This window comes from Lycium ferocissimum, chromosome 12, assembly GCF_029784015.1.
Source record: "Lycium ferocissimum isolate CSIRO_LF1 chromosome 12, AGI_CSIRO_Lferr_CH_V1, whole genome shotgun sequence".
Classification (NCBI taxonomy): Eukaryota; Viridiplantae; Streptophyta; class Magnoliopsida; order Solanales; family Solanaceae; genus Lycium; species Lycium ferocissimum.
The window spans coordinates 18,119,261-18,140,054 of NC_081353.1; positions in this window are offsets into that span (position 1 = coordinate 18,119,261).

Genomic DNA, 20,794 nt, shown 5'->3' on the forward strand with positions numbered 1-20,794 from the left:
AAACCCTAGCATAGTTCATATGATACTCTTTATCAAACCCATTTACGATTCTCCCAAGAACTCATCAATTCACAACTATAAGTGAGTAGAGAGTATAAGTATTACCTTTAGAAGTTCAATCCTCTTGAATTCGGATTCTAGGGTTCCTTTGTCCAAGACGAAGATTCAATCGATAATCTATGGAATAGATTAGGATTCTAGCGTTAATCTTTGTTAGATTGATGTAATAATCAATGGGGTTTGAGTAAGAACTCACCTTGTATGCTTTGTGGAAGCCCTAGAGTCTTTTCTCTCCAAAAAGATGGTTTAGGAAGAAGTGGGAAAAGTTTTTCGGAGTTGGATACATATAAAATTCGAAAAAGGACGTTTCATGCATAATTTGGCCTGGTGCGTCGCCCTGGGCATCGTCCAAAGTGGGGCACTAGGACTATATTACAGGCCCTGATAAAAATTATGCTTTCTGCAAATTTGGCTTGGGGCGACGCCCCAGGAGGCGCCCTAGGCCATTCTGACAGTGTTCGGTAGAATGCACATAACTCCTAGAACAAAACTCTGTTTTGTCTCCATAATATACCTTTGGAAAGATATTTCAAAGGGATACAACTTTCATGTTTTATGTTTTCTCAAGTTCCCAATAGATTTTCACGAAATTGGGCTGGACGGCAGACGTATCAAAACTTAGCCGATTCTATTGAAATCTGAGCACCCCTATATTAGCCATTTTGAGATGATCATATCTCCTTGATCCGAAGCCCGATTGGCCTGATCCTTATATGATTGGAAAGGTATTTCTACGTACTACAACTTTCATTAAGGGTACTTTCCCAAATTCCCAACTAATAAAGGAGTTATGGCTGCCCGATGTAGGCCTATCAATCATTTTCGCAAAACGTTCAAACCTTCAGTTTTTCCACTAAAACTCTAATGATATGAGCCTAATCTTAGCTCTAAGATACGGGATGTAACGGTTTACTTTATGCAACCCTAGGAGGGGGTGATTTCCATCTTTATACCCAATTGTGTTGAATATTGTAATGGTTGTTTTTCCTTGAAAACAAAAGGCTTGTATTGAAAGAACTATATTAAGTTGGATTGGCATTACGCCCATCAAGGGTAGGAATTATGATTGGTTTGACATATCGCATCGTGCATTGCATTGCATGGTTTATGAGGAAATACAGGTAGCAGGCAAGGCCGAGTGTGGGCATTGTGTTGTCTGGTCGTGGTGCTGTTGAATTGAATACGTGAATTATATACATATGATTTGGATCTGTATCTAAGGTTCGTTCCGGAGCAGAGGTTTATGCTCGGGTCCGAGGAGTGAATCCGGAACGAGTAGTACATGGACACCATGGGTCCTCTGCAGGTTATGACTACTGAGCAATGACATCCGATAGCATGTGTGTACAGTGTGTTTGGGCCCTTTGCATCGCATTTTACATTGCACTACATCTCATATTTCTATGTTATACATGTTTGTGCTACTGTCGTTGATACTGCTTATGTATCCTTATGATTTAGTTGAGAGTTTGGGTGGATAGGGGATTTGCATATGGTAAGTGTAGTGCTGAATGTCAGATAGTGATTCATATTCCTATGTGCATCGTATTATAGTTAGGAATGTGAGTAGGTGAAATTTATTAATAAAAAGGGGTAGAAGTTAGAGTATACGATGAGCGTGGAGACGAGAGTACTAGGTTGGATGAAAAGAAGGGAAGGGTTGTGATTTAGTAGAATGCTCGTACACTTTGGAAATAAAAGAAGCGAACTTCGAGAGTGAAAAGGTAACGAGTGACATCGTAATAGACTTTATTTAGAATCTAAAGTTTTATTGACTTGCCTGCTTATGTTAATGACTTTATATTGTGTTGCGTGAACTAATCTTAGTCGACCTATGATACTTACCAGTATGTGTGGTGTACTGATACTACTCTTGTTATACCCTTTCTGGGTGTAGATGTGTTGCAGGTATTAGCTGAAGTTTCGCGATGTGGATTTACCGGACATTCTCCTACAACCACGCTTATCTTACTCCCGGCAGAGGTTGTGTCATTTATTTTGTCTTCTTATAATTAGGAGCTCTTGTACCTGTCTAGATTAGATCTCGGGAATTTCTTTTCAGTTTTATTGTATTTTAAAACAAAGTCTGTACGAAGCTTTTACTTTAATTTTGTGATTTTGAAAGATTGTTGTCGCAACTGTTTAAATGTTGGGTTAGTTGGTAAGGGTTCGCCTACTAGGTTAGTAATATGGTAGTTGCCCTCACGCCCCGCGGGTTGGGTCGTGATAGTTGGTATCAGAGCCTAGGTTACCGGTCTCACAAGTACAAGAGCAAATGTCTAGTAGAGTCTTGTGGAATGGTACGATGACGTCCGTGCCCATCCGCAAGAGGCTATAGGACATCTAAAAGTTTCTCTTCATTCATTCTATTGTGCCACCCCAATACTCCATCTCCTAGTTGGATCCAAGTGGTATCTAGATGATTCCAATTGCTATCTTAGCGGGCTAATTGGTATCTGTCGATTCCAATTGGTATCTCTTTATTTTGACTCAAGGAAGACCTTCTATAAGTAGGTGCGTAATTAATTGTGTGACCAAGTGAAAGCTCCGTAGTAATGTTGGTGTTGTAGACTGGGTACTGATCCTGGGAATATTAGCACGTTAATAGCGCTGTCATACACGGGGGCGTAAACCATGTTTTCACGTGCTAATCTTTTAAGTAAACCCCTACGCGATCTGAGCTGGAATAAAAAAAAATTCAGTCACTGGCACTGTAGCACCGCTATAGCGGTGTGGGGACCGCTACAGCGGGATCGCTATAGCGGGGCCTTAGAGCGCTATAGCGGGCCCAGAATTTCTGCCAGGGCCGCTATAGCGGTATACTTACCGCCATAGCAGTACAGCTGAAGCGATCGATTTACCGCCGTAGCGATACCATTTGACCAGTAGCTTTTCATTTCCTCCCCTGTTTTACCAAGTTGTGTAGTCCAACAACAAAGCAAGAATAAATCAATTCCCAAAACAGTTATATTTATAAAAACATCCGCCCAATGAGGGCAATCGTCTTACAAGCGCCTTTAAACCGGGGCACCCACCCCAAAACAACAAAAACAAGGATTATCCAAACATGCCAAAACACAACCAAAGCAAACAGATTATCTAAACATCAAAGCCCTACAAGGGCAAATCCTAACCAAAGCTGATAAAAAAGGGGGGGGGGTGTCTAAACCACTCCTCGGCTAGTCCCCTCATCGCCACCATCCTTCGAGTCACTAGAGTCCTCGCTACCAAGTCCAAACTCGCTGAGGAAAGAGAACTGGGAGGCATCTCTGGTAGTCACCTTGGGAGGCTTCACCTTCGGGACTAGGGCCTTCAAGACACTCTTGATGCCCTTCCACATCTTCACAAATAGCTTGTCCCTAGCCCGGCTCTTTTTCTTCTCTTTGTCCAAATCCTCTCGGAAATCCACATGGGCTTGAGCCAAGGATCCATAGGCGCCCTGCAAGGCATCCACACCCTCTCCCATCTTTGTCTCGGTCTCCATGTAACTCTTCATCTGCTCAGTAGTAAAATAGCTAGTACCCGCAGCGCTGCTAGACGACCTGGCCTCCATGGAAGGCCGCACAAACCCCATCATGACGGCCCTTACTGCAGCCATATGAGCCTCCATGCGCTCCAGAGTACCCGAGGCCTGTGACTGTCCACTCCCGCCCTGTGGCCCACCGCTGTCATCCGAGCCAGTCCACTTTCTTTTGCCTCTGCCCTGTGATCCCTTGACCGTGATCCCTTGACCTTTAAAGGGTCAAAAGCGACATCGCACTCCACATAGCGGTCCCCATGCTCGATGGGCACCCCAGGATTATGGCAGAGATGGGTAATCAGGGAGGGAAACATCAAGCTCGGCCCAGCCTTGGCTATAAAACCCCGCCACTCCTCGATCACCTGCATACGCACATTTACGGGCACATCATCTAGAATGCAAGCCACCACGAGGGCTCGTGGGTAAGTGACATCAGTAGTATTGCTCGAGGGGCGAACCCACTGGGCACGAGGTTTAATCACCTCCGGGCCTCAGGAGTAAAGTGTATGCTCTTTATAGCCAATCATGAGATAACCCAAGTAGCCTTCTTCCTCTTTGATTCTCGTACCAACATTCTCACCCACCACGGTCCGTTACCTTCAACGTCCTTGGCCCGAAGCTCATCCTGTGGAGGGTTGGGCAGCCCGTGAACGGCGTTGATGTCCTCGGCACTCACCATTACGGCAACCCCCCGAATGGTAATCTGCGGCTGCAGGGCAGTCCAATCCACAGTAGGGAGCATAGCATAGAACTCCCTGACCCAGTTGCAGTTGATATCACCGGGCTCCTCAGCTAACTGGGCCCAACCAATGCGGTGTAGAGTTTGGTAGAATTCTGGGGCCAGCTCTTTAACCCGGTCCATAACAAAAGCCCTCTCGAGAAGCAGACCCTTGGTCTGCTGCTCCATGAAACGTCGCTTGCATGCGTTGTTGGGGCACCTGACATATGCGGGGGGAGCCAAGGGTTGTTGTCTTTGCTGCTGTTATTGTTGACCCGCCATGACAAGTGAGAGAGTTAACCTAAAAAAGTGAAGAGCGGAGTTAGAATAGTGTGGCGTAAAGTATTAATGGTGATAGGCCATGCATGAAATAGTAGAAAAACCCAAAAATCCAATTCTGTCCGAAGCAGCTCGGCTGTAGCGGTAGTATGGCCGCTGCAACGAAGCCACTATAGCGGTATGAAGGTCGCTACAACAGCCAAGGCGTTGCCATAGCGGTGCTTGGTCGTTGTACTGGGCTATTATAGCGAGCAGGTCACCGCTATAGCGGCCACCTCCAACCCTGATGGACCGCTCCCGACCCAACAACCTCACCGCTACAGCTGTACCACTGTAGTGATGGAAGGACCGCCGCAGCGGTCCACCTTCTCCAGTCTGAAAAATTCCTACCCTAACCCTGTTCCAAACCCAAAATTTTCACCATGGTTTCCCCATTTTTATCAAGGATCAAGTAGTATGATAGCATGCATAAGTTTTACAACTTATTCTACCCTATTTCGACTACCATAGATACCAAAATTTTGAGCAAAAACACCAAAAAAATTACACCATAGCAAGACACCCACCCCAACATGAAAACTAACCCCTGTTCAGCAAATTTGCAGTATAAAGTGTTGCTAAGACTTTATGAACGTGAATTAACCCTTAATGATCCAAGCCCAAGGACAAAAAACCCCTTTTGTTCTAGAAAACCGAATTTATTCCTAATATAGCAAGTGAAGCATGAAATTTTGGAAATAAAAAGCCATAGAAAAGTTATAGGTCAGTAAAGGAGAGCGCATACCTTGAAATGGGGAGAGATCTGTAAGCCTGGCAAGAGAAAAATGTACTTTAGGGTATAGAGGAATCCTTGCTTTTTCAGAATTTAGGTAAGTATTTTGGTAAATGGAAGGGGGCAAGGTGGTTATAAGGGTATGGGGAGGGAAATGAGGGGTTGAGAAATGTATAAGGGGGAAGGAATTTTGTGGGCAGTGGAGAGGATGAGGGAATAAGGGAAGTGTGTGTGTGTGTGTGTGGGGGGGGGGGGGTTCACCCCCCTTTATTTTTTTGATTCTGCCCGATGACCGCTGCGGGCGGCATTTCGACCGCTGTAACAGTACCGCTATAGCGGTGGCAGTGGAAATTTTTTATTTCTGCTTTCGTTTTGTTTTATCGTTCATTCTTTACCCATGACAATGGCTCGAAACCCTGTTTCTCATGGTGTATGACCCAGGGAGATGACCCTTACCTCACCCCACCTCGTTCGGGGACGAACGGTAGTTTAATTGGTATCTAGTGTAATGACCCGTCCGGTCATTATTTAATATTTCGTGAAACCATGCCCAATCTAGGTCGAGGGTCGTAAATAACAAGCTCCATGATGTGTTTTAAGGGTTGGGAGTGGGAAAAATCAATTTCGGAAAGAATTAGAAATTTCGGGCCAGGAAAAGACGCGGACCGCTATAGCGGTCAGTGGACCGCCATAGCGGTACCGCTATAGCGGCGTAGCGACCGCCGCAGCGGTCTATGCGGGGCAGTAGCCCAATTTTGGGTTACTTAGTCTATTTTCTCTCCTTTTTCAACAAAATACCCTCAAGGGCTGCTCCTAGGGTTCCATATGAAAGAAAAACCTTTGACACCAAGAAAAAGAAACCTTTATAATTTTCTCCCCACCATTGCCTACGAATATTATCGCTTATGGATTCGAATGAAGGCTAAGAAGACGAGAAATTCTTGGAGATTCAAATAGATGTTCATCAAAAAGGTAGGTTATGCTTTACTTGGGTTAGACTTTGATTAGTAAATCGTATATACTTTTAGAGTTGACCGGAGACTACATGATTAGGTCTTCGGACATGGAGTTTGGATGACCATACTTGTTAATATGACAAATTTATTGTGTAAATGATGGCTAGGGTAATAATGAGTTATTATTGATAGAAAGTGCTGTTATCCTTTGAGAGGTTACTCCGTGGTTACTTTATACAACCCTAGGAGGGGGTGATTTCGTATTTATACCCAATTGTGTTGAATATTCTTATGGTTGTTTTTCCTTGAAAACAAGAGGTTTGTATTGAAAGAACTATATTGAGTTGGATTGGCATTACGCCCATCAAGGGCAGGAATTATGATTGGTTTGACATATCGAATCGTGCATTGCATTGCATGGTTTATAAGGAAATACAGGTAGCAAGCAAGGCTGAGTGTGGGCATTGTGTTGTCTGGCCGTGTGGCCGTTGAATTGAATACGTGAATTATATATATATGATTTGGATTCGCATCTGAGGTTCGTTCCGGAGCGGAGGTTTATGCTCGGGTCCGAGGAGTGAATCTAGAACGAGTGTTACATGGACACCATGGGTCCCCTGTAGGTCATGACTACTGAGCAATGACATCAGATAGCATGTATGTACAGTGTGTTTGGGCCCTTTGCATCGCATTTTGCGTTGCAATACATCTTATATTTCAATGTTATACATGTGTATGCTACTGTCGTTGCTACTGCTTATGTGTCCTTATGATTTAGTTGAGAGTCTAGGTGGAGAGGGGATTTGCCTATGGTAAGTGTAGTGCTGAACATCAGATAGTGATTCATATTCCTAGGTGCATCATATTATAGTAAGGAATGTGAGTAGGTGAACTTTATTAATAAAAGGGGGTAGAAGTTAGAGTATACGATGAGCGTGGAGACGAGAGTACTAGGTTGTATGAAAGGAAGGGAAGGGTTGTGATTTAGTAGAATGCTCGTACACTTCGGAAATAAAAGAAGCGAACTTCGAGAGTGAAAAGGTAAGGGGTGACATTGTAATAGACTTTATTTAGAATCTAAAGTTTCATTGACTTGTCTGCTTATCTTAGTGACTTTATATTGTGTTGCGTGAACTAATCTTAGTCGACCTATGATGCTTACCAGTACGTGTAGTGTACTGATACTACCTTGCTATGCCCTTTCTGGGTGTAGATGTGTTGTGGTATTCCGAAGTTTCGCCCTGTGGATTTATCGGACATTCTCCTATAGCCACGCCTATCTCATCAGGAAAAGGCTGTGTCATTTATTTTGTCTTCTTGTAATTAGGAGCTCTTGTACCTGTCTAGACTAGATCCCGGGAATTTCTTTTCAGTTTTATTGTATTTTAAAATAGAGTTTGTACGAAGCTTTTACTTTAATTTTGTGATTTTGAAAGATTGTTGTCCCAACTGTTTAAATGTTGGGTTAGTTGGTAAGGATTACCCACTAGGTAAGTAATATGGTAGGTGCCCTCACGCCTCGTGGGTTGGGTCCTGACACTTCTTAACTTGGATTCCAAAATTTCCTCTTTCTTATCGGATTTTTTTTTTTGAATTCCTCAGAAATTGCGTCATCCATCCCCTCAAGTCAAAAACATCATAATAAAGCTATGAAAAAGGTCATTTAGAGAAAAAGGGATAAAAATCTCAAAATGATCTAACGAATTGTTACACCCATACCTATAGATATACCCCTAGATAAAATATAAAGAGGAACAAAATTATCAAGAGAATAATTGTTTTCTCCGAACAAAGCTCTCTTACCCTACTATATTATGACGTTGTTATAAAGTAAGAAGGCAAAAAGAAAATTTTAAATAAGATAAAAAGTAAAAAATAAAGGCAAAATCGTAACGCATCAAACAAGTATACATTTGTATGTTAATATTGGTATTGTACTACGTGAGAACTGTTAAAAGTGTTTTACATGTAATAGGTTCTTGCAATTTATGGGGATTTTTACACGGTATGTCAACTTAAAGATTCTCATATAAATAAAAAAGTATGTGATTTTTTATTCAAAAATAGCAACAACAACATAATCAATGTGGTCTCATAAGTGAGGATCTGGGGAGGGTGGGGTGTACATAGACCTTATCTCTACTTATGTGAGGTAGAGAGTCTGTTTTTCGATAGACCCTTGGCTCAAGAAAAACATTTTCAAAGACATGTTTAACAAATATAAGAGTAAAAGCTATGGTGAAAATACTATAGAAAAGAAAAGTACTGACAAAAAAAAAAAAAAACTGTAGTAACACAATTAAGGATTAAGATAATAATTATGATACTTATAAGTAGAAGAGGGAGCAGACAAGGTGCTCTAAGCAAGAACCATGCCTTCCCACACACAAAAAAAGAAGGAGAAATCGCTCGACTACCTATTAATTGTTTACCCTAATCCTCGACATCCATAGTTTTCTATCTACGGTCATGTCCTTGGTAAGCTAGAGATGTGTAGTGTCGTGTCGTGTCGTGTCATGTCTAATCACCTCTCCCCAATTTTTCCTAGGTCTACATCTACCTCTCCTTAGATTTGTCACTGCAAACCTCCCGCACCTTCTCATGGTAGACAATGCTCCTCCTCATTACATGCCCAAACCATTTCAGTCTCGCTTTCTGCGTTTTATCCACCACTGAAGCCACTCCCACCTTGCCCCATATTATCTTATTTTAATCTTATAATGCAACATGTTAAAGCATAACGTAATTACTGCTGAAATGCATTATGGGATGTAGCAACCCAGTACCAATAATAGGAAGTGTAACAGTAGCTATAGCAAATCTCAATTGTAAAATTTAGTCTTGTAATGTAAGTTAGGGACAGACTTATTCACTTTGTTACATAAAAATTAAGCAAAATGATTGGAATAATTTATACAACTGTGACTCAAATCACTACTTTTGTCTCATAATGGCTTTAGTTTAGTAGCAGGGAATTTCTTCATATAATCAATTATTACATTGGTGGTGCACATTTCTAGAGAATCCAATGGTCAATGGATATATCAGTATACCTCCATTGGACCTTTAACTTTCAATTAATATCATGGAGTTACTTGAGCTCAATGTTTTCTGGTCTTTATTATTCTTATGCTATATTGTATTACTCCCTTGGGTTCATAGAGAGTGTCCGCTTAATTTTTTTATTTTAATTCAAAATAAGTGTCCACCTACGTAATCAGGAAAGAATTAATTATCTTATTCTAAATTTACCTCTATTTAGATAAGTGAGTTTTATATAATCAAGAAATTATATTAGTTAGGTAATATTTAGTTAAGGATAATTTAGTCAAAATATCTTTTTTTTATGAGAGATGCTTCTTACTTCATAAGTATGTGAGAATGCACAACTTAGTCATGACAAAAAAATAGTTGTTAAATCATAGAATATGACACATGAAGTATGTTATATATGAGCTAGTTAATATTTTATAAATGTTTAATTACTACTAATTGGCAAGTTGAGAGTTGATTGATGTAGTTGAGTTACTAGATGTGTCGTATAGCATGTTGGGACTGTTTTTGTTGTATGCAGGGGCTGGAAGTGTTGTTGACTTCTATCTATGTGTTGTTGATGGTGTAACAGGGATTAGAAAGGGGCTAGGTGAAGTTGGATGCCGTAGAATCATGTATAGAATGATTTGTCTTCATCGCCTAGTTGTTGTGTTTCTCTTTGTTAATGTTAGTATTGTCTTCATGGTTGTAGTTGAAGTGTGAAGGTTCCCGTCATCTCAGTTGGAAGGTCGACTTAGAGGTATGTAATGGCTATTCTTTATCCCTTTCTTTGGCATTAATCCATAGCAAATTTCCTCTCTCAAGTATGAGCTCCAAAATAGAATTATAGAGACGTTCTACTCATGTATTTAATATCCCTATGAATCCATCAATTGGTACTGCCTCGGTGACCCAAACTTTATAAGTAAGTTAGCAGCCCCGTGCCCTTTTCAGAAAGTGTATTTGAGTCACAACGGCTTGATGTGCCGTGAATTTTGGCACATTTGATGTCTTTTCACTAGAAGTTTTACTTGTTTTTAAGTGTTTTTACATCGGTTCTTATGTTATTTTGATGTTTTGTAGGGTTGGTTGACTAAGGAACAAAAATGATGAGAATTGCTGAAAAATGGACAACTTGGAGCTAAAGGACGGTCCGTAGCTCGAGTTACGGACCGTAACGTGATCCGTAACCTGAGAGGAAGATCCAGATACATGCCGGCTCAAAAGGAAGGTCCTCCGTAACTAATGTTATGGGCCGTAACGTGTACTGTAATCTGAAGGAAATTCCAGTAAGAGGCCTAAGTATTGTCAAATGTTACGACCAGAAGGACGGTCCGTAACGCAAGTTACGGGGCATAACGCATTGTCCACTGAAGACTGAAGCCATGATCTGCTGGAAGATAAGGTTACGGTCCATCGAAAGAAGCCGTAACGGTTGACCTAATAGCAAGCTAACAAAGGACGGAACCGAAGAACGGGCCGTAACCCGTGTTACGGTCCGTAACGATGCCGCGAAGGGTGTTTTTGTCCAGAACTTTGGAGCGATTTTTGGCCCTATAAATACTTAAGTTTAGGTTTTTTAGCATTTATTTAGCAACTTGAGAGCATTAACTCTTAGCCTTTGATATTTGTGAAGTTGTTAGGGCATTTAAGGCATCAACTTCACCTTCATTCCACATTGTATTACTATTGTAAGTATATTATGTTATCTTTTAAGCTTTCTTTGTTGAACAAAATGATGACTAGCTAATTTTAGTTCTAAGGTTGTGGACCCTATGATGGGTATTATGTGAATGGGTTTCTACTATTGATATATGCATAATGGTTGTTGCTATTTATTCAATCTTTGTGTTTAGGTGTTGGGTAATGATTGCAAGCATTAGCCTAAGCCATTATACTAACTTTTCTTGGAAAAGAGAGTTAGCATTGGTAAGATTGAATAACAATGACTCGAGGCGTTAACCCTCGTTTAATAAACTAACTTAGGAATAAGAACAAGTCTAATTGGCATTATTGGTCGCTCTTCGATTTCAACTCTTTCGTATCTGGAAAAATCATAAAGAGGAAATGCAGCCTAACTGTTGGGAAACATTAGGAAGTCCTTAAGAGATCGAGCGCATACCCTTAGAACAACCATTAGAAGTATATCACATTGAAACCTGAAGCATAATATCTAATCAAAGCTGGGAACACAGCCTTAGTCTCTCTCTCGCTTTAATTACAATTCAAGTCAAAGTATTCGTTTACATTACACAACAAATATTTCAAACTATTCGGAATAGGATTAAAGCCTTTAAAGACTAGTATCGTATACAATTAGTACCCTTTTCTCTCCATATTCCCTGTGAGATTTGACCCAACCTTGTTTGGGTTACTATATTTGACAACGTCCGCTTTACGCCACTGATAGGTGTAATTTGAGCGTATCAAATTTTGGCGCCGTTGCCGGGGAATACGATTTTGAAATTACTGATTGTCGTGTACTTTTCTTTAAAACTTTTTCTGTTCCATCACACTTTGTTTGTTGTTTTGGTGAACCAGGTGAATATGGCAGGAAGACATAATCGAAATCAAGGAAACCAAGGTGGGCTTGTGTGAACCCACCACCACTGGAAGAAAAGGATGATGAGAATATATTTGCGGAATTCATTAATGAAGTTGAACATGCTTCTGTTGTGGTCCCTCCTAGGACTGGAAATGCTACTTTCAAAATAGATAGCTCTATCTATCAGCTGTTGAAACTTGAAGGTTATTTCCAAAATTCTTCGGGGATGTATCAAGTCCCTGAGGGGATGTACTAAGAGGGGCAACAACATTATGAAGATGTTAATTATGTCAACAACTCCCAAGGGGGTTATCAGAGGCAAAATTATCAACGTCCGGGCCATCACCCCTGGAAGAAGCCTCAACACCACTTTCAAGGGAACAATTACAACAAAAATGATCAGGGAAATCCCAATCAAGGGAATTACAATAACAACAATTATGGCAACAAGAGCTCTAACCTTACATTCCACTAAGGGGGCAAGCATCAAATTCCCAACAGTAGAGAGACAATTCAGCTAGAACCTCTGCTAGCAATGACGCTAATGATTCTGCGGAGCTGAAAAGTATGATGCAGAAAATGCTAATGAACCAGGACAGAACTGAAAGTACAATAAAGGGAATGTCTCAGGTTCAACTATCTCATTCAGCTGCCATTCAGAAGCTTGAATCGCAATTCAGAGACCTTTCCAGAGAAGTGCATACTCCTTAACGTGGACAACTACCAAGTGACACAGTTCCAAATCCGAAAGGTAGTGGGGTAAACTCTGCGGAGCATGTAGCTGCTATTAGCACCCGAAGTGGAAAAATACTTCTAGGTGCTGATAAAAAGGTGATTGATCTTGAGCCGATTGTTGAAGAAGAGGCACAACCTAATGTGTCTGATGTTATTGTGGAGGAAGAAACAGAGGAGGAAGTCCCTATTATAGCTGAAGAGGCGCAAAATCTTGAGAATCCTAAGGCACAAGGAGAAAAACATGAAAAGGGGAAGGCAAAACTTTCTGGAGCTCTTTTAGCATCAACTTAAGAAATTGTCGATGAACATTCCTTTCATGGACGGTGTCCAAGAAATGCCTGGGTTTTCTAAGTATTTGAAGGATCTCTTAACAAAGAAGAAGAAGCCATTGAAACACGACACTGTGGGTATCACTCATCGCGTCAGTGCTATTATTTCCAAGACCACGGTGCAAAAAAGGGAAGATCCTGGAGCATTCACCATTCCATGCACTATAGGGCAGCAGGATTTTGCCAAGGATTTGTGTGATAACGGGGCTAGCATAAATCTTATGCCCCTTGAGATTTTCAAGAGATCAGGTTTGGGGATGCCAAGGCCCACTACCATGAGGTTGCAAATGGCTGACAGATCGATCAAAAGGCCAGTTGGGGTAGTTGATGATGTTCTTGTTCGAATTAGGGAATTCCTACTTCCGATAGATTTCGTGATTCTTGACTGTGCTGTTGATCAAGAGATTCCCATTGTTCTAAGGAGACCTTTCCTTACTACAGGGAGGGCTCTTATAGATTCAGAAAAGAATGAAATCAAGTTTCGAATTAACGATGAGGAGGTGACTTTTCACGCCAGCAAGGGTATGAAATTGCCTAGTCTTTATCAAAGTATTTCGGTCATTAATTCTTTTGATGTGGTGGATGAAGCGGTGGAGTTCAAGATGGAAGAAGAATTCTTGGGTGAAGCATTGTCGGTCATCTTGGTAAATTTTGATGCAGAAGAAATGGAGGGATATATTGAGACGGTAAACTCACTCACCGGTTTGGGTTCTTACTCTTATGAGCCCAAGAAATTGTCTCTTGATCTAGAGAAGCGAACAACTCCTCCAGCAAAATTGTCAATTATTGAGCCGCCAAAGTTGAATTCAAGCAACTTCCATCCCATTTTAGATATGAGTTTTTTGGAGCAAATGCTACTCTCCCAATTATTGTGTCATCACTTCTGAATGAGGGCCAGACTCAAAGACACCTCACAGTTTTGAGGAAACATTTGAGGGCTTTGGGTTGGGCTATTGCAGACATCCGGGGGATTCTCTCTGGAATTTGTGAGCACCAAATTCAATTGGAAGAGAAAAGTTCACCAAGTGTTGAGCATCAGAGAAGATTGAATCCACCGATGCAAGAGGTGGTAAAGAAAGAGATTATTAAGTGGCTAGATGTTGGGGTGATTTACCCGATTGCCAATAGTCCATGGGTAAGTCCACTCCAATGTGTGCCAAAGAAGGGGGGCATCATTGTTGTCCCTAATTCTAAAAATGAGTTGACCCCAACAAGAACTGTCACCGGTTGGAGAGTTTGCATGGACTACAGAAAGCTGAACACTGCATCTTGTAAGGATCATTTCCCTATGCCTTTTATTGATCAAATGCTTGATCGGCTAGCCGGAAGGTCTTATTATTGTTTCTTAGATGGGTACTCAGGTTACAATCTGTCACGACCCAACCCCGTAGGCCGTGACTAGTGCCCGAGCTGGACACTCGTACACACCTGTTAGCTATAACCCATTCGAACTGAACATAATATGGAAATTCATAGGAACAATATGTCATCTCAGAACTGTCACACACACACACACATATATATATATATATATACCAAGGCAACCTGTCTCCTGTGGAGTCACACTATCAACGGATAACATCGTACATAAGCCGACAAGGCTATCATAACATATGGGAACATCCCAACCATACACATACGCAAGCCGACAAGGCTGCCACTACGAATGGGAACGTCCCAAAACATAAGTCATACTAACACGACTGACAACATCTATATACAACCCACACATATGTCTACGGACTTCCCAAGAGAAGAATCGTAACATATGACGGGACGGCCCCGTCATACCCCCGGATAAACATATACATATATCGAAGATTCGTGCCAAAAGTCTAGGCTCCGGAACAACGGAGCACTCCAAGACGGTGAGTAGAAGTCCTAAGGCGGAGGATCACCAAATCGAGTATCCGTACACACGCGGTATGAAACGCAACCCCCGAAGAAAGGGGTCGGTACAAAATATGTACTGAGTATATAAAGCATGAAATACATTAAGGAACATCATAACTGAAGTAGAGATTTCAGGAGACAAGTATGATAATCAAGGAATCATTGTACCTGTACCTTATGAAATAAAATCATGCACGACTATATCATATATCATATCCGGCCCATTATGGACTCGGTGAATCTGTCATATACATGTATATCATAATCGGCCCATCATGGGGCTCGGCGCCATCATCACATCATCATATCATCATATATATATACCGGTACCCGGCCCTCTAGTGAGGGACTCGGTGAACAATGCGGTGACTTTGTGCACGAAAACATACCCGGCCCGGACTCGGTAAAAGGTATAATAACAAGATGCGCGAGAGCAGAGAGAGTGAGCAACCTATATGCAAATCAAATCATCATCCGTGACTCAATAGAATAAGTAGAACAAACTTGCACTTGAGTATCAAAGGCGATAGTCATGTTAGATACTTTTTTGAATGTCATTATGGACTATATTAAATAGAGCCTCAGGAATCATAGACATGTATCAAAGTAATGCGAAACAACTTATGAAAGTTAAGGACATTAATCATCGTAGAATCTTTAGGAATAGGAGCTTATACATCCGACTACTATCCAACATATAGAAGGCTCGAGAGGCAGTAGCTCAACTACTTTAAGAGTTCTAACATCAAGAAGTGAATAAGAATCATGAATCACACTCGGAACTTATGAATGGAATTACCCCAAAGCTCATATCGTACATCACTTATATCTAAGACATGCCTAAATAAAGAAGGGATAGCTTTACATACCTTTAGCGCTTATCCGTAACGCAATACGTATACGCTGCCCAATAGTGTCTTAACCTATATTAAGACGTCAAGAACTATGGTTAAGTTACAGAGAGATTCAAAACGTATTCTAACGTTAGTAACTCCTTTCTAGAAAATTAGACGACGTTTCCCTTATATTCAAACCAACCACATAACAAATAAGCCAACATCAATAACCACACGTTCAAGTACTATATCGAGGCTATTCAAGACAAGACTCGGGAACACTCCGGACAGCCCGCACAACATTCCAAACAACCCACATTTACAACATTCGATAACAATCCACATACGACTACTACATATTCAAGTTACTCTTAATGATCCATAGTCGTAACATTTTTCATCTAAACAACGCTATGGACCAACCAACATACAATACAACGTATAATCTTAACTATCATTAATCTTCCAAGCTCAACAAGAACAACAACAACATATCAAACAAATTCCTATCTAACAACGTAAAGAGATGCCGATAATCTCACGAACACCTACGAACATGCAAACTAACCATCTACATTCATTATACATTACTTAATACACTCTTTCCATCCAAGTTCTTGAACTATACCAAAGAACTACACGTTAACAACATCACCCTCTCATATGCAAGCAAATTACATTAACATCATATTAACTTACCTGTGATCCACAAAACAATTACAACTTCAACTTTAACCATTTAATTCCTTCATTCTCATCACATAATCCATGACAACAACAACCAAAATATTAATTCAATCAGTCCACCAATTTCAAATGAAACAGCCCCTTTACACGGCCTAACAACATCTCAATACCAACATACATAATTTCATAGACTCAATTCATGTTTACTAAGTTACAAAAAACCAAAATCCCTACTAAAACGTGAAAAGAATGATCAGCCCTTACCTTAGCAACTTAACTTCTCAACTTGGCTAGAATTTGGTGAATTAAAACATTAAGCCTTCTTGCTGCCCCAATGGTTAGTTCACGTTATTGATGACCTTGCAAATAATTGAAAAAGCCTTGGAAAATATTTTTTGAATCAAATTGGAGAGCTCAAGTTTTGGCCAGCCATGGCCGTGGGCTTACTAGAGCATCCATGGCATGTTTATGGTTTCTCTTTCAATTGAAACATGAAGATAAATATGTAGAATACTTTAGGGCTTGATTTGCCATGGAAAACATCATCTTGCTCAAGGCCAGCCATGGCCGTGAGCTACCATGGCTGAGCTCCTCTCTCTTGAACTTAATTTTTGTGGATGAAATGAATAAGCTAGTCATCCTTTTGATTTATATATGCCCTCCATAGTGGTGACACATGTCCGGCCCTTGACATGTGTCCATTATCCTCCATGAACCAATCATATTCAGCCATATGTTGTGGGGCCCACTTAGTGGTCTAATTAGGCTAATTAATCATAATTGATCACTAATCCCCACTTAATAATTTAATCATGGTTAATTAATCCCAAATCTCCACTAATATTTCCACTAATTGTAATTAATTAGCAAACCGTGCAATTATTAAAATCGGGATTAAAAGTCCTTGTCTCATATCCAAAAATAATCTTGTCCTTGGATTTATGTCGATTAGCTTACGAATAATCCATCGTATAAAAATACGGGATATAACACAATCAAATCAACATTGCATTGGAAGACTAAGAAAAGGCTACTTTCACTTGTCCCTATGGGACATTCGCTTTCAGCCGAATGCCATTTGGTCTTTGCAATGCCCTAGCTACTTTCCAGCAATGCATGATGTCCATATTCTCTGATATGGCTGAAAACTTTCTTAAAATCTTCATGGATGATTTCTCGGTTGTGGAAGATTCATTCTATGAATGTTTAGACCATCTTGATCGGGTGCTACAAATGTGTGAGGAGACAAACCTCGTTCTTAACTGGGAAAAGTGTCATTTTATGGTAAAGGGGGGAATTGTCCTTGGCCATAAGATTTCCGAAAAAGGGATTGAAGTTGACTAAACCAAAATCGATATGATTTCAAAACTCCCTCCACCCATCTCAGTAAAAGGGGTTCGGAGTTTCTTCGGGCACGCTGGATTTTATAGAAGATTTATCAAAGATTTCTCCAAAATTGCAAATCCAATTTGCAAACCTTTGGAAAAGGAGGCCAAATTTAATTTTGATGAGAAGTGCATCAAGGTATTTGACGAGTTGAAGTTAAAATTGACCTCAGCCCCTATTGTTGTGTCTCCGGATTGGTCTTTACCTTTCAAATTGATGTGTGATGCCAGTGGTCTTGCTATTGGCGCTGTGCTTGGTCAGCAGCTCAACAAAATCTTGCACCCAATTTATTATGCAAGCAAAACACTAAATGGAGCTCAAATGAACTATACAGTGACAGAGCAAGAGCTACTTGCTATTGTTTATGCTTTTGAAAAGTTCCGGGCCTATTTATTGGGTGCCAAGGTAGTGGTTCACACTGACCATGCTGCCCTGCGGTATTTGATGGCTAAAAAGGATGCTAAGCCACAGTTGATCTGATGGGTGTTGTTGCTACAAGAATTTGACTTTGAAGTCAAAGACCGAAAAGGGTCAGAGAATCAAGTGGCTGACCATCTCTCCAGACTTGAAGCAGCAGGGAGACCGATTGATGTGCTGGATATTGATGACACTTTTTCGGATGAAAGAGTCTTGGCAGTCTCCAGTGATGTGGCACCATGGTATGCCGACATTGCCAATTATTTGGTAACTGGCATTGTTCCTGAAGATTTGAAGGCATATCAAAAGAAGAAATTCTTGAGAGATTGCCGACAGTATTATTGGGATGAGCCTTACTTATTCCGGACTTGCGCAGACAATATGATCAGAAGATGTGTGGCTGAGTCTGAGGTGATGGAGATCTTGAAGGCTTGTCATGATTCTCCGGTTGGTGGGCATCACAGTGGAAATAGAACTGCAGTCAAGGTGCTAGAGTGTGGCTACTATTGGCCAGCCATCCATGATGCGAATATCTTTGGAACGTTCTTATAATAAATGCCAGCGCCAAGGCACAATAGGTCGGAAGCATGAAACACCGATGAATTTTGTGCTTGAGGTGTAGCTCTTTAATGTGTGGGGCATTGATTTTATGGGGCCATTTGTGAGCTCAAATGGGCTGAAATATATTCTTGTTGCGGTGGATTATGTATCCAAGTGGGTGGAAGCGGTGGCCTTGCCTAACAATGATGGGAGGAGAGTCATTGCCTTCCTAAAGAAGAACGTCTTTACCAGATTTGGCACTCCTAGAGCCATTATTAGTGATGGTGGTTCTCATTTCTGCAACAAAACATTCGCTGATCTTCTTAAAAAAAATATGGCGTGCATCACAAGGTTGGCACTCCATATCATCCTCAGACGAGTGGTCAGGTTGAAGTCTCTAATAGAGAGATAAAGAGCATCTTGGCAAAGACAGTTAATGTGAATCGCACTGACTGGTCCAATAAGTTGGATGATGCACTATGGGCATATCGCACAGCGTTCAAAACGCCTCTTGGGACTTCCCCGTATAAGTTGGTATTTGGGAAGGCATGTCATTTGCCTATTGAGCTTGAGCATAAGGCCCTTTGGGCATTGAAAAAGCTGAACATGGATTGGCATGAAGCAACCAAGCTGAGGTTGTTTCAAATCAATGAGATAGATGAATTTAGGTATAACACCTATGAAAGTGCAACATTGTACAAGGAAAAAATGAAATACTATCATGACTCGAAGATCCTCAAAAGGGATTTTCAGCCAAAGGACTTGGTCCTGTTGTACAATTCGCGCCTAAAGTTCTTTCCGGGCAAGCTAAAGTCTCGATGGTCCGGTCCGTTTGAGATTGTCAGTGTTTCCCCAAATGGAAGCGTCATTGAGGTGAAAACCGAGGATGATACTCGGACTTTTAAAGTGAATGCATAAAGAGTGAAGCACTATCATTGGTGCATTGATGATGGTAAAGTAGTTGATCGGTATCTTTTGAAATACAGTTCTTGAATCGAAAATTGAGGTATCACGTCGAGCCGCGACGTTAAATAAAGTGTTGTGTGGGAGGCAACCCACATTTACTGCTTTATGATTATTTTAAATATCGTATTTCCTTTGTTTTCTTTTATGTTTTTGATGTTTCTTTGATGAGTTAGGATTCTGATGAAAGAGGAGGCAAAATGAAAGTAAGTGCTGGAATTGCAAAGAAAGGACGCTCCACGTTACTCCCCGTAACTCATGTTACGGTTCGTAACATGGAGCATAACAAGATGGTAAAATGCAGAAATCACTGAAGGATGCGAGACAAGTGTAACGATCCGTAACATGGACCGTCGAATCGCGTTACGGACCGTAACGGATGAACGTAACATTGAGTAAAACCTAACCAACCACTGGAAAATTTGCACCCGTTACGCCAGGTATTACGGACCGTAACACGAGTTACGGTCCGTCGGCTGAATATTGCCATGTCATTAATGAAGCATGAAAACGAGGTCGTTTGGTTCGACCGTAACACGAGTTACGTCTCGTACCTTGTGTTACGGTCCGTAATTGGAAGCATAACGGTCGGGAAAGTTTAAATACCTCACCCGACGGTTACTCTTCATTTTCAAACGACACTTCCCCCCTTTTTAACTTCCCCTCACCCTCATAACTCCCCTTATCCTCTCTTCATCTCTCCCTCACCATCTCTCCACTATTCCCTTACCATCTAAAAGTTAAATTTGTTTTGTTGTTCTCTTGAATCCATCGCTGTCAACCATTTGTTAAGTCTCAAGTTTTTCGTCCATTTTCGTCCACAATCAGGTATGACAATGCTTTGACTCTCTCTACTCATCCATCTATCGCTAGGATTGGTATGTTCTTCCATGATTAAATCCGCATACCATGCAGGGTACTTACGATTTTGAAGTTCCATTGAATATTGAGAGTGAATTAACAATGGTGGGGGTTGGGTTTGGTATGATTGTTGTTTGTGAGACTCGTGGGCACAAGGATATTATTTCCCATTGAGTCGGAGGGCATCCCGATCGAAAGTTTCACTTGTGAAACTAGTAAATTGGTTTGCCCACCAACTGTTCGATGAAATGTTTCAAAGAAAAC